This window comes from Bubalus bubalis, chromosome 3 (genome assembly GCF_019923935.1).
Source record: "Bubalus bubalis isolate 160015118507 breed Murrah chromosome 3, NDDB_SH_1, whole genome shotgun sequence".
Taxonomy (NCBI): domain Eukaryota; kingdom Metazoa; phylum Chordata; class Mammalia; order Artiodactyla; family Bovidae; genus Bubalus; species Bubalus bubalis.
This window is the reverse complement of record NC_059159.1, coordinates 156727164-156741028: the sequence shown is the minus strand read 5'-3', so window position 1 is coordinate 156741028 and position 13865 is coordinate 156727164. Positions and strand designations below refer to the sequence as shown.

The 13865-nt window shown below is 42.8% G+C and overlaps 1 pseudogene; it reads right to left on the bottom strand.

Annotated features, from left to right (window-relative positions):
* Window positions 1-11056: 11056 nt before the first annotated feature.
* On the bottom strand, window positions 11057-11982 carry LOC102409636 (annotated as a pseudogene).
* Between the last annotated feature and the right edge of the window lie 1883 nt (window positions 11983-13865).

Below are 13865 nucleotides of genomic sequence, written 5' to 3'. Positions count from 1 at the left end.
CCTCGCATTTCTGAGGTAGCTCTGTTCATTCTGTTTGTTGGTTGAGTGTGTTAGTCACTCAGTCATGTCCGACTCTTTGCCACCCCATGGACTGTAGCTGGCCAGGCTTCTCTTTCCGTGGACTTCTCCACGCAAGAATACTAGTGTGGGTTGCAATTTCCTTCTCTAGGAGATCTTCCTGACCCAGAGATTGAACCCAGCCTCCCACACTGCAGGCAGATTCTTTACCATCTGAGCCACTAGGGACACCCATGTTTGTTGGTTGAAAGCCACGCTAAATAATGGAAAACTTCCTCTAAGAAGTTAATCCTCAAATGGATCTTGCCTTATGAGAAATGCATTTGAATTGCTGAACAGGTTTCTCTCTGTCCACTTGTGGTTACCTCTCTGGCCAGGGAGGGTAAGGAGATGGTGGTAGTTGTGCTATAGAGTGTTATAGTCATGCAAAGAGTATTGCTTTTGGAGTCACTCATTCTATGTAAAGTTCTGGTAACATTGCTTCATTGCTATGTAAACTTAAGCCAATCACTTAAACTCTGAATGTCAGTTGACTTAATTATAAATGATGATTATAATAATAATTCTGATCTTCCGTCTTTAGGGAGTTGTTGAGAGGACTAAATGGGATGATATATAGAAAGTAATTTTGCAAAAATAAGTTGTTATTATTAGATGTCTGGGTTTACATTTTCCCTGCTGGTTTTCGCACTGCTCTTGTGTTAACCAGATGCATTATGTGAAATACAGTCTTTCTTGTGGCGTTTCCAGGTGTGCTTTATATGAAAAACTCATGGGTGAAACTCCTGATGTTAAGTCCAACTTAGTTTTGGTGGTAGAGTTTGTCTTGTTTTTTCTTTCACCACTTCCTTTGTTCATCATTATTTATAAATTTTAAGCATAGTGTTGACCCTAATTCATAAATTATGCCACAGTGTTAATGACTTTTAGCAAGTCTGTGGAAAGAAGGAATAAAGAGATGTGCTTCTGTCCTGCAAAACTTTAAAAAAATTTTAGTTGAATAATTGCTTCAAATAGCTGAGTCTCTGGAAGAAATGAGAATATAAGAACAGAAAGGTAGAGTGTTAGAATTATTTATTTGGCAAAAGGTTAAGGGTCTATACTCTGTGCCTTAATGTAGGTGAAGATGTGAGGAGTTATGAGGAGGAATACCATTGCACACTTGGAGAAGGAAATGGCAACCCAATCCAGTATTCTTGTCTGGAGAATTCCATGGACAGAGGAGCCTGGCGAGCTTCAGTCCATGGGGTGGCAAAGAATCGGACATGTCTGAGTGACTAACACACACACACACACACACACACGCCATTGCACACTATAGGGCTTTTTGCCATCTTACTGGCTGTGTGTCACTTGCTCCTTTTTTTCCCCTATCATTTTCTCTTTCCTTTCTGGAAGAAGTATCACATTCTTTCACTAGTGACCTGCAGGATGTTTACACTCAGACCCCCTCCTAAGAAAGTCTTATTGCTCAACTCCAGCAAGTGGGTCAGCAGACAGCTGCCCACTGTCGGCAGGGTCTGCTTCAGCAGCAGTACGACACCTTACCTGAGGCCACATCCTCCCCAGGGTGACCCACATCCAGTGACTGAGTGAGGTGGAAGTATAACGGCTGTGCTATTTCCGCCTCATGTGAGACACTAATGGGCACCACTCACTCCAGAGCTCCCAGTCTGGTTAGCTGGGGCTTTGCTGGGCCTGCATCACAGTTCAGGTTCTTCCTCTGACAAGTTCTGCTTCTTCCTCCTTCCTTTCACAGATATTGATCCCTAACAGTTACCTTAAAAATTGTTTATTTTTGTTAATGTATAATTTATGTATTATAATAATCACTCTTTAAAAGTGTTCTACTCAGTGGTTTTTAATATATTCACAAAGTTGTGCAACTATTCTTACTATCTAATTACAGAACATTTTCATGATCCTCAAAAGAAACTCCATACATGTTAGCAGTCACTCCATACTACCTCCTTCCCCAGCCTCTGGCAACTCTTTGTACTTTCTGCCTGTATAGATTTATCTGTTATAGATTTTTTTCATATAAAAGTGGAGTCACTCAGTCGTGTCCGACTCTTTGCGACCCCATGGACTGTAGCCTCACAGGCTCCTCTGTCCATGGGATTTTCCAGGCAAGAGTACTGGAGTGGGTTGCCATTTCCTTCTCCAGGGGATCTTTCTGACCCAGGGATAGAACCCGGGTCTCCTGCATTGTAGGCAGACACTTTACCATCTGAGCCACCGGGGAAGACATGGTATCATATTGTAACTGGCTTCTTTTCACTTAGCATAAGGGTTTCAAGGTTATCTGTGTTATACCATGTATCAATACTTTATTCCTTTTTATGAGTGAATAATATTCCACAATGTAGTTTATAGATCTACTATGATTTAGTCATCAATTGATGTACATTGGATTGTCCTAATGAATATCTTGGGCCTCAAACTCTGTATCAGCATCTACTTCTGAAGAGCATAACCCGCGAACTATCCTCATTTGGGGCCCCTAGGACCTCATCTTCTGCACCAGTGGGGGTTATCAAGAAATTCTTCCAATAAAGGTGCATGCATGCCAAGTCATTTCAGTCATGTCTGGCTCTTTGTGATCCTATCTACTATAGCCTGCCAGGCTCCTCTGTCCATGGGATCTCCAGGCAAGAATGCTGGAGTGGGTTGCTGTGCCTTCCTCCATGGGATCTTCTCAACCCAGGGATCAAACCTGCATCTCTTATGTCTCCTGCATTGGCAAGTGGGTTCTTTACCACTAACGCCACCTGGGAAGCCATCCCAATAAAGGCGGTTCTTCCCAAAGAAAAATTTTAGCACCAGATGCCAAGATAATTAAAAGTTCTCCATCTTATTATAATAAGTACTGTAGGCCAAGTTGTTGGCTACTTAATCTTAAAGTAGGTGTGTTTGGGGAAGAGGTTAAGTGTGGTTGAAATCTGGTGAAAAAAGGAAAAGATGGGAGGGCCAGGTGAGAAGTGGGGCCAGCAGGACCAGTAGGGGCCACATTGTGAATGGCATTTATGCCATGATCAGCTATTTGGACCCTGCCTATAGTAGTGAAGACTCGTGGAAGGCAAGAGAGGTGAGATCAGGTATGCTCTCCCTTCATTTGTGGATTATGAACAGTAGGCAGCTCATCTATCTTAAAAGGCATTGTGAGTTGGACAAAATCTGAGTAGCAGAAGTTGCTGAAGTTTAAGAGATGAATTGTAGGTTGAAGAAGGAGTTAGAATGACTGTTGCATTCTGGAGAAGATGCATATGAGACTCCAGGAAAAGTGGAAAAGAAGCATGGAAAGAGAGACAATGTGGCATATTGGAAAGAATATGGACTTGAAGTCTGATACACCTGGATTTTTATTCCTCTTTCATCCTTTATTAGCTCTGTGACTTCTGACAGGTTACCTAACTTCATCTTTTAGAGAGGCTAATAATCCCTACCTCTGAGCGTTTTGTTGTGAATTTGAAGTGATGTAGCCTATATATACAACAGACTGGTTCCAAATAGGAAAAGGAGTGCGTCAAGGCTGTATATTGTCTCCCTGCTTATTTAACTTATATGCAGAGTACATCATGAGAAACACTGGGCTGGAAGAAGCACAAGCTGGAATCAAGATTGCTGGGAGAAATATCAATAACCTCAGATATGCAGATGACACCACCCTTATGGCAGAAAGTGAAGAGGAACTAAAAAGCCTCTTGATGAAAGTGAAAGAGGAGAGTGAAAAAGTTGGCTTAAAGCTCAACATTCAGAAAACGAAGATCATGGCATCTGGTCCCATCACTTCATGGGAAATAGATGGGGAAACAGTGGAAACAGTGTCAGACTTTATATTTTTGGGCTCCAAGATCACTGCAGATGGTGACTGCAACCATGAAATTAAAAGACGCTTACTCCTTGGAAGGAAAGTTATGACCAACCCAGATAGCATATTCAAAAGCAGAGACATTACTCTGCCAACAAAGCTTCGTCTAGTCAAGGCTATGGTTTTTCCTGTGGTCATGTATGGATGTGAGAGTTGGACTGTGAAGAAGGCTGAGTGCCGAAGAATTGATGCTTTTGAACTGTGGTGTTGGAGAAGACTCTTGAGAGTCCCTTGGACTGCGAGGAGATCCAACCAGTCCATTCTGAAGGAGATGAGCCCTGGGATTTCTTTGGAAGGAATGATGCTAAAGCTGAAACTCCAATACTTTGGCCACCTCATGCGAAGAGTTGACTCATTGGAAAAGACTCCGATGCTGGGAGGGATTTGGGGCCGGAGGAGAAGGGGACGACGGAGGATGAGATGGCTGGATGGCATCACCGACTCGATGGACATGAGTCTGGGTGAACTCCGGAGTTGGTGATGGACAGGGAGGCCTGGCGTGCTGCGATTCATGGGGTTGCAAGGAGTCAGACACGACTGAGCGACTGAACTGAACTGACTGAGCCTATATATAATGGAGAAGGCGATGGCACCCCACTCCAGTATTTTTTCCTGGAAAATCCCATGGACGGAGGAGCCTGGTAGGCTGCAGTCCATGGGGTCGCGAAGAGTCGGACATGACTGAGCGACTTCACTTTCACTTTTCACTTTCATGCCTTGGAGAAGGAAATGGCAACCCTCTCCAGTGTTCTTGCCTGGAGAATCCCAGGGACGGGGGGGCCTGGTGGGCTGCCATCTATGGGGTTGCAGAGTCGGACATGACTGAAGCGACTTAGCAGCAGCAGCAGCCTGTAGAAGATAACCAGCTCTTCTAAACTCACTTGCCCCGTCCTAACCCAGCAAGGTGTGAGAGGCAGGACCCAGGACCTAGCATGGTGTGAAGAGTCCAGTCACCATGTAACCAGGGGCAGAGGATAGTGATGGTTAGGGGACCTGGGGACCAAGGAGTAGGACGTGGAAATGAGAGGAGGCCCAGACCCCAGGGAATTGTAGGGCTGGACCCAGGCAGAAGCACATCTGCAAGGATAACATTTCTCTCGAGCTTTGTCCTTTTTAAAGGCTCAGAACAATCTCTCCCTGACCCACCAGCTCAGGCCTCTCTGCAACTTCAAATGGTGGCCGCTGGGGTCCATTTGGATGGGGCATCTTGCCACACCTTACAATTTTAGACCTCTTATAGCTGGATGAAGTGAGGACAAAGGCTACATTTGGCAGGTGCAACTGCCTGGTGCTAAAGAGTTTCTATCAGCTTTCTTCTTCCTTCCTTTCTTGCTTACCTTTTCTCAAACTCTTTCACTGACACATGTCTTGATTTTTAAGACATTTTAGTTATTTTGCATCTGCTAATTTTCACTTCCAAGTGATATATGGTTGGGATCCGTGACCTCTGAAGCTCCTTGCTGTCCCGTGATGCTGGGACTGAAAATCAGGTAGAGTTCAGCAGCTGCTTACTGAGCTGTCTTGGACACTTGCCATCTCAGAAGTTAATCTCATCCATCTCAGAGTCTGTCACTTAGCTGTGTGGAGATACTACCAGCCTCTGAAAACACTACAGTGGTAACAGAAAACTGTGTATTTGACCCTTTGGGGAATCACTCATCTTCTGTGTGGAGACACTGCCAAGCTCTAGAAACCTGAAAGTGCTACGGAACTTGTGTGTTTGATGTGTTGGGGCTCACTCACTGGCACTTCCAAATTCAAGGGGATAGAGATAACTGAGTATGTAATAGGGAGCTGGTGTCTCCTTACATCAAGTACTTTCTTTCATTGATGCTTAACCAGAAATTGTGAGTATGTGGTTGCCTTGTGTTCACTCACTTGGTTAACATTTGCTAGGTACCTCTGAATACCCTGAAATTTATGAAATTCTGATTTTTTTTTTTTTTTTGTGGACCGAAGATGGTATAATTGTATAATTTTGCATGATTTGACCTAACACATGACAGGAACTATGCCAGAAGCTGGAGATAAAAAGAGATGAAGCACACATTTTGGCCAGAAGGAGCTTACAGAGTCCAGGGAGGAGGTGGACACAATAGTTGGAACACAAGTGACACAAAGGGCAGTGTGTGTTATACCCCACAGGGAAAGAGTAAAGGAAACCCTTTGAATAGGCCTCCTGGGCTTCGGTATAGGGACTAAGTTTTTTTGGTGAAATTTCAAAATTGACCAGCCTTGCCAAGGAATGTACAGTGTGGTGGCTTTGTACAGTTTAACTTAAGGCCTAACCACTTTAATAAATCCTATTCTGTATCACTCATCCTCACGCTGCTTCTCTGATCATCCCCTGACTAATGTATCCTGTAAGTCTCAGTTCACCTTGTATTTGATTGATTACTGTTCTTTATTTGGTGTTCACTTAAGTAGCAAAGAATAATGTGTTTGCAAATGTCTGCATCTATGAAGATGGCCCCTTGGGTTGAATCAGAGGCTAACTACCACATCCTAGCTCCCCACTCAGCAAGTCATGTCTTCACCTCCTGCATTATGTTCAATTCAAAGCAGTACCATCTACAGATTTCCTATTAGGATCTAGGTACTGTTTTAAGAGCTTTGCTTGCATTAATTCACGAGCTCAATCTGAGGTAGGTACAAGGGTTATCCCATTGTATGGCTTAAGAAACTGAGGCACAGAGTAATTAAGTAACCAGTACTCCATGTGGTTTCTGAATGAAAGAGAAACTGCTTACATCTCATTTTTCCAGCTTTTCATTTAGAAATAGAGATCCTGAACTGCATTCCTTTAACTGCTGGCTCTCTCCTCTGCTTTTCCCCATCAGAGGCTGAGTTCCCTAAACCAGACACAGGACTCTGAGTGTTCAAAGTTTCCAGATAGAAAAGCTTAAATCTGAGTGCATCCCTTGGGGAGGGTCTTCCTGGACCTGCTGCCTTCCTCAGTTAGCACTGTAGGAGTCCAGCTGCTGCCAGAAGAGGGCAGGGGGAGGGAGTGGTTCTAGCTTTTAGAAAATAAAACAATTTAGTAGCTGAGCCTTGAAAGGAGAGAGAACAGGGAAGATACAGGGCTAAGCAGTCTCATGTTCAAGGGCTTCCACGGTCTCTCTCCCGTTTGCCTTCCAGATTATGTCCACCCCTGACCCCCAGAAACAACAAATGATTCCTGGTGAATGAATGAACATGTTGCTGTCTTTTGTGCCTCTGTTTGCTGTGCCCTCTGCTGACTCACTCCTACTGACTTCAAGACTGAGCTGAAAGTCACCCTCTGAGACATCTTCCTTTAGGCTAGTGCATCTCAGACTTTAAGGTGCACCTGAGACAAGGTCTCACTTGGAGACCTTGCTGAATTGCAGATCTTAATTCAGTAGGTTTGAGGTGGGATCTAGACTGTGTTTCTAATAAGTTCTGGGGAATAGAGATCTGTGGACTGCATATTGGTCTGTGGACCACATTTTGAATAGCAAGGCTCTAGGTCTCATTGTTTTTTTTTTTTTTTTTGGTGGGGGCACTTAAGTCTGTAAAAGTAATTATAGGGGAAACAAGATGTTTTGCAATGACTCAAGCTAATTTGGCATTGGTAGATTGTTCTGGTAGATATATAGGGTGGCCAGTGTCCTGATTTGCCTAGCATGCTGGGGTTTCCTGGGACATGGGACTTTCAATGTCCTGGACAAAACAGATTTTCATAGCTCTAATAGTTTCAGGTGGGTGGGACTAGAAATCATCTTCCTTACAGGCTCTACACCAGCTGAGGTCTTGGATAAAATTCTGCTAAATTTACGAATGTTTATTAGCTAGACAGTAAAAGAACAGTCCTGTAACTCACTCTTGAGGCTTTGGGGGGCCATTCTCTGCCTTTGGCACTGTAAACAGCACTAGCACGATTGGTTCTCTTTAAGGTGAACGTGAGGATTTTATAGTGATGGAGCCAGCCAACGTTGGAGTAGGTTCAAGTGACTATCCTCTATGGAAAGAGACGCAGGACAAAAGGAACACTAGACCTCAGGCACAAAACCCAAAATGTTAGACTGCTTGGTTGAATTCATATATTTTATTCAAGCGTGAGCAATGGGCTTAATTCTGCACCCAGTGAGGAGCCCTGAGGGTTTTAGAGCTCTTCAGGGGTGTTAGGTTCAGCCAGGGAATCAACTCTGTGCCTCTCTCAGACTTAATTAGATTAAGGTTTTGTTGGTCTTTTTTGATATTTTGCCTGGAAGGTGAGTGAAAGTTCAGCTCAAGAAAGGACTACCATTCAAAGCTATTTTATTCCACATTGCAGTATATCCCAGATAAAACCCCCTTGAGACTCCTGTATTCTTGTTCAACATCAGAAGAAAGAGGGGCACAAAATTGGTTTCTCTGGGCTCTGAGGAGCACACAAAATAGCAAGACCCCTCCCAGGGTTCAGAGAAGCCAAATCGTGTGGGGTCCAAGGGCTGCTTTGAAGTTGCTTCAAGCTTTTTTTCCTGAAGATCTCTTTCTGATTGAGCCTTAGTCTCTTAAAAACATTTAGAAGAATCACTTCTATTTGTATTCCTGGAAAAAAGGAGAGAGAGGGAGAAAAACTATATCTTTACCTCTAGGCCTTTCAGAAGAAACCAGCTGGGGGACGGGAGGCCGGGCTGCTGAGATGGAAGTTCTGTGAACAGATTTTTCAGAGCAAGTGCTAGCGTTAGTGAAGCTTTCATCCTCCCTGTGGATTTGTACGCCAACCTCTAATACCCATTCAGCAAAGCAACTTCCCCTTTCACCTACTTTCTTTGTTTTCCAGCTGTTTGGTGTATGCTCTGTGTGCACATGTGAGCAATTCTTGATGATATTGTTTACTTATACCATTTTTTCCTCAACAGAGAAAGAAAAGACATCCTCACTGAGGATGTAAAAGTTGGGATACTAAGGGGGTATGAGTATGTTAGTGTAGGAAGTGACCCCAAGGGGATCCAGATTATGGCCCACAGTTGGATGGCAGCCCTGACTTCACACAAAGATCCTTCATTTTGTAGATGATGAAACTGAAACTTGCAGAGGGGAAATAGCTTATGTTGAGGCTGGGAAATAAGTGGATCTGAAAGGTTTTTTTAATGCTCAAAATTCATGGAGTCTCAGGGTTGAAAGGGTTCTTAATTTCATCTGCAACTTCAAGTAGATGCCTGAATTCTGGCGTCTAAGTCCTTGTAAAGTAGCCCTATGGCCAGTGCTGGCCTCATTGAGTAATGGGGTGATCATTACTGTTACAAAAGTGGGCCTTCTTTTGATAATTTCTTTGGGTATAGGATATTTTGACAAGACCATGTTTTGAACTCTCTTTCTGAATACATTAATTTCAGTTAGAATTATATCAATATTGATGAATTTTCATTGAGAAGGTATTTCTTGGAGCAAATTTCATTTAACTTTGATCAGTTCATTGTAGGACACCTAAAAACCTTTCATTTCCACAAGGGATGAAGCCTCTCCTAAATATAACTCTATTATTTGGGACAGAATATCTTGTAACTAAGAGTTCTATAGAACAAATTTAGGAAAATGTTGATCTGAGCTGTGGAATGAAATTCTAAAAAAGATACATGTCAATCTCAGGTTTTTGAATCAGATAATATTTTAAATATAATAGAGGAATTTACCACTGAAAGGCAACCAATGGAAAACATATTGCTAAGTGAGAAGAACTATATTTGTATAACATATATCAATTTTAATTAATACATATTATAAATCATTTGGAAGTATGTATATAAATGTCTTAATGCTTATTTTGAACATGAAGTTTTGGGAGACTTTCATTTTTTATTTTGCTTGTTTATATTTTCTAAATTTCTATATTGAATAGTACCCTAACAACAAAAAGTCTCAAAATATCCAATGATAAATCCTTTAGAAAAACGAAGGATGCTTTTGGTAGGGAGAATAAGCTTTATCTCCTCTTTTATCTTCTTTGTAGCTCAGGGAGAGTCTCATCTTCTGTGAGAGATACATAGCTAAACTATTGTTTTCCTTCTTTTTAAAAAATTTATTTGCTTATTTTTATTTTTTGGCTGTGCTGGGACTTTGTTATTGCACAGACTTTCTCTAGTTGTGGAGAGTGGGGGCTACTCTCTGGCTGTGGCATGAGGGCTTCTCATGGCGATGGCTTCTCTTGTGGCAGCGCACACGCTCTAGGGTGCATGGCTTCCGTAGTTGCAGCCTGTGGGCTCTAGAGCACTGGTTCAGTCGTTGTGGTGCATAGGCTTAGTTGCTCTGTGGCATGTAGGATCTTCCTGACTTCAGCGATCAAACTGGTGTCTCTTGCATTGCAAGGCACATTCTTAACCACTGGACCACCAGGAAAGCCCCTTCCTTCTTTTTCTGTCAAAAACTACCATGATACCTGCCTGCATATCAACTCTAATCTCCTCTGCCTTATTGTTAAGACCTTGTATAATCTCTCAGATTCACCTAATTTGGTCCTATTTTTTTAATTAAAATTTTTATTTTATATTGCAGTATAGTTGACTTACAATGTTGCATTAGTTTCAGGTATACAACTGATTCAGTTATACACATTCATGTATCCCTTCTTTTTCAGATTCTTTTCCCATGTGGGTGTTTATAAAATAATGAGGAGAGTTTCCTGTGCTATACAGGAGGTCCTTGTTGATGATCTATTTTATATGTAGGAATGTATATATGTTAGTCCCGAACTCCTACTTTATCCCTCCCCTCAACATTTCCCTTTCATTAACATAAATTTGTTTTCAAAGTCTGTAAGTCTGTCTCTATTTTGCAGATACGTTCATTTGTATCTTTTTTTTTAGATTCCACATATAAGTGATACCATATGATATTTGTCTTTGATTTACTTAGTATGATAATCTCTAGGTCCATCCTTGTTGTTGCAGATGGCATTATGGTCCCATTCTTTTTTTTTTTTTCTTGTTCAATAAGTTTATTATTATCTTTACCTGAAAAATCCTGAGAGAAGATTGTCATTTGATTTATTAATTCCTGGGCTTCTCTTGTGGCTCAACTGGTAAAGAATCGGCCTGCAATGCGGGAGACCTGGGTTCAATCCCTGGGTTGGGAAGATCCCCTGGAGAAGGGAAAGGCTACCCACTCCAGTCTTCTGGCCTGGAGAATTCCATGGACTATACAGTCCATGGGGTCTCAAAGAGTCAGACATGACTGAGCAACGTTCACTTTCACTTTATTAACTACCAGCAGCCCATTCCTGAATTCTAAGGAAGCTTGCTTTCTTCTGAGCTACCTGATCTTTCTTCTGAGCCAGTGACATTTTGGGCTGATTGCACCTCTTCTTTTTAACTTCTTTCTTAGGCTTCTTCTCATACACTGGATTCTCTCATATTGCAGCATGAGCTTTTTTATACATCTCCTCCATCATGTATGGAGTTATGTTGTTCTTTATGAATGGAGAGAATTGTTTCTTGTAAGCATCCTCATCTTTTTCAACCAGATGACACATGTAATCTGCAGCATTCTGCCCCATGATGTGCTTTCAGTGTACCTCAGCACTGAATTCTTTGTTTTCTGAATCATAACTAGGGAACCGTTTGGTACTGTGAGGGCTAGACAAACCTTCATTGCCAGCTCCCTTCAGGGCCCCAGAAACTATTCTTAGTAGTAGTCTTGGCAAGTCCTGCATCGAAGTAACAGGTGAAGGCACCAGGTTGACTATTAACGCTTTCCACATTGTATGCATCTCCAGTCACCTCGACTTGGCCTTTGTAAATTTTGTCCATACCAAACCTATTCAGAAGGCTGCAGGCCAGCAGCAGGCCAGTACGATGTGCCACAGCATAATTTGTCAGGCCAGCCTTCACACCATACTTTGGGAGTTGGTGAGCATAAACTGCACAAACTGTTATATGTCCTTCTATATAGGCATAAGCAGTCTGACAAATGATATCTCTGTTTGTTACATGAATGATCATTCTGTAATTGGATGTGTTGTACTTATTTTTATCTTGGATTACCAATCGTTTCTGAGCATAGTAGTCAGTTTTGCCCTCTTGCCGTCTTCTGAATTTTACTTGGTATCTCTTGAAGTCAGCCGTGGTCTGGAAAACTTTAACAAACCCCATACTGTAGAATAGAACCCCGACTCTGCAGCTTGCCGCAGAGCTCTGTGGTCCCGTTCTTACAAGACTCTTTCCAGTCGAGTTCATTTCTTGACTGCAGGCCTCTGGACCTAAGCTCTTTTCTGCTTCATTGTCATTATTTTTTCTAGATTGGAATGTCCTTTCTATCTCTCTAAATTCTAGCTGTTTGTTTTATAAGACCCCACACTGATTTTTCCCTTTTCTGACCTTCGATGGCATTTCTACTCTATACTGTACTATGCAACATTCACAGATTTATTATGCTTTTCTAGGCTCAGCCCTTGATGCTGGATGGCAGTGGCTAACTTATCTTGCTGGCTGGAGGGTCTGAATACTTTGAAGACACACCGATAGTGAATGAATAGCCAAGAATGATGCAGTGAGTTGGAATCCAGAGAAACAGACCAAGTAGACCTCAGTTGGAGTGGCTGAGAAACACTAGAGCAAGTAGAGGGGCTTGCAGTGTGGATAAGCATAGACTGATTCTCTTATTCCAGTTGAGAGAATCCCAAAGAAGGGCTCTGGTTAGCTCTTCTAGGGTCAAGAGCTTCATCCCTAACTAACCAAATGTGTTGGGAAAGACAAGACCACATAGGAATTTACCATGTGGATAGGGGTGGGGTGAGGAGGGGTTTTGGCCAAACATGGTTGGCCTATGGATATCTAATATATTAAAAGCACAGCAGTGACTGTCCACTGGTAATGTCCAGTATAGGCATGTGGGTCAGTATGCTGGCAATCAGGAAGGAAGAACTATGGTGTAGCATACCACCCTTCCTATTGTTAGAACAGAGTCAACAAGTCTTTATAGAGACTTACTCCCTGGGGACTTGATAATTGTTGGACTAGCCTTCAACTCTGTACACTGTCATTTTTTTTTTTTTCCTGTTACATTAACCCTAGGACCTGCGGCTCCATTTAGACACCCAACAGCCTTGACATTTCTCTGCTCTGCAAGGAACCACTGACAACTTGCACTGTTATCTTGGTCTTAATGACTGCTAAGTCACTTCATTTCCCAGAGGGAGATTGTGAAATCATCAACAGTGTCAGATCACTGGCAGCCTTAAGCTCTGGATGGAATGTTTCCAGGAAGAAATGCGAGTGAGAAAAAGAGCTGGACACTTCCTTTTAGAGGAAGACTATTAGCTCATCCTGGGAAGGTCAGCTGGATGGTGGCATAGTATAGAAGTATTAGCATTAAATGCTTAACTCTGGACCGGTCTTCCCCAGCACTAGGGGGCACCAAAGTCAGCAACTTCCTGATTCTTAAGGCTGGTAGCATGTCAGCTGTTAGGAAATAAGATGAGGGACAAAGCTGTGAGGTAGGGAAGGTGGCATGGCATGAAGACCCTGGCATGTCTAGGTCCCTTTGGTCCATCTCTACTTGCTCTGTTCTGGCTTCTGCTGGTTGATCTGGGCTCCCCAGCTGCCTACCTGCCACCATATCCCTATTTCTTATAGCTGCTGGGTTTTGGACCCACTACTTCTTTCAGAATTTATGCCTTTGCTTCATTTGTCTGGCATGTGGATATTTTGTTAGACTCTGCAGTGCTCCTTTGAACCTTGTCTTTTTGGGACATATTATGGAGGTGGTTTATCCAGGTGACTCAAGGCAGCACAAGCTCCGCATCCCACATCCTGGCACCTGGTTCTAAGCTTACTAGTACAGCTTCCAAATATACTGGGTGGAGTTTCTTTCTTTGCTGGGCCTCCACAGTGCTGTATTAGCATTGCCTGTTAACTCATGACTGCGTCCCCTCTAGCCCAAGTCAAACGCATCTCTGTACCCTCGGCCTCTGTCACAGAGCCTGGCGCAGAGCGGCATTAACCATGACTGTGAAGTGATTGGAAAATGCTTACTG